General features: G+C 26.6%; 1 non-coding gene across 1 annotated transcript; it reads right to left on the bottom strand.

The window, feature by feature from the left end:
• Nucleotides 1-476: 476 nt before the first annotated feature.
• TRNAR-UCG lies at nucleotides 477-550 on the bottom strand. The gene has a single exon. It is a non-coding gene; the product is annotated as a tRNA-Arg (tRNA).
• Nucleotides 551-1,615: the final 1,065 nt, after the last annotated feature.

Below are 1,615 nucleotides of genomic sequence, written 5' to 3'. Positions count from 1 at the left end.
GGCATATTGTATAATTATGAAATCGTAGCTACTAAAATATGATAGGACCAACACGTTGTAGCAGTTATGAAGATATTATTATAGTAGAAAAATAGTTTAGGATTTTTAAATTTTGACGGGGCGTTGCTATAATAGAAAAATAAAAAATTCTAACGAATCACTACTGAAGTAAAAATAGTGCATAGCCATGCAGTGTGAATTGGGAATATATATATATATATATTAACTTTTGGTGTTAAGAATATTGAGTTAATACAATGAGAATTTTATTAACTTAATAGGTAGTTTACAAAAATTTTGGAATCTTCATAATTTATGAATATTGAGTTAATATATAATTAAATTTTATAATTTCAAATTTAAATCTAAATTACTAAGTCAGTGAAGTGCTATAATGATCGTGTTAAGAATTTTTTCTGTTTATTTGCTGAATTAATTTAAATTCTTTATAAAGGTGAGAATTTATAAAAAAACAACGACCACAGTGGGAGTCGAACCCACGACCTTCTGATCCGAAGTCAGACGCGCTAATCCACTGCGCTATGCGGTCTTGTTGGTAATACGAATAACTATTTAATTAACTATTTTAATTTTTCTTGGGAGAATTCCTTTCTTCTTAATCTTTTTAAAATAATAGCTCTTCTTTTTCAATGTATTTATGAGGATTTGTATACTACTCATGTATTTAGGTACAACATAATAATCGATAAATTATATTTAATTTTTGTTTTTCAGTACTGTTATAAAAAAATCCAATTTAAGAATACGCTACATATATATTTACTTAAATTATATATAGATCCAATTTAGCAAAAACAACCATACTGATTTTCAAATGAAGTACCTTTAAAAATATTTCTACAAACTTTTGACATGATATCTCTAAAAATATTTTACCAGAAACTTAGTTTTCAATATTAACATAATTTGTTATAAATTAAAACTCATATTACATTTAATTTGTTTCTCCTTTTCTAATATAGAATTGTTGAGAACAAATAATAATAATAATAATTTTTATCCTTCAAATTATATGTATATTTTCTTTTAATCCAAATATCTGGGCCTTCAGTCCAATTAGTTTTGGATGGTCTAGCCTTATAATTTGACCATCAAATAAATCCGAAAAGCATAGATGGGCCCTGACATAAATCCGAATAATATTTTTGGACATATTTGTATTAAAAAAATTACTACTCTCAATATGACATTTGGAAATAATGTTTGAATACATTCATATAATCAGGAGAACTAGTCAAATACATATGAGCTGATTCCATATTATTCCGAACTTACTAGGTCAATCAGTTGATTTTGGCTAAAACTGGCTGATGGACCTAAAGACTTCTGAATGACATGGAATCATGTTCTATGTGTTCGTTTAATTATCCTAATTATATTCATCTATTCAAATATCAACTCAAAATATCATATTGGGAGCAGTATTTTTTTTTGATCATAGAAGAATTTTTAATTTAATCGATTGCTACACTGTAGCAATCACGGTAGAAATTGATTAAAAAATTTGATTTGTATTTTAAAAAATTACTACTCTCAATATTGTTGGACCGCTGTGGCCGGCTAGAAGGGGGGTTGAATAGCCTGAAAAAAAATA

Source organism: Zingiber officinale, chromosome 5B (genome assembly GCF_018446385.1).
Source record: "Zingiber officinale cultivar Zhangliang chromosome 5B, Zo_v1.1, whole genome shotgun sequence".
Lineage (NCBI taxonomy): Eukaryota > Viridiplantae > Streptophyta > Magnoliopsida > Zingiberales > Zingiberaceae > Zingiber > Zingiber officinale.
This window is presented reverse-complemented; position numbering and strand designations above follow the sequence as displayed.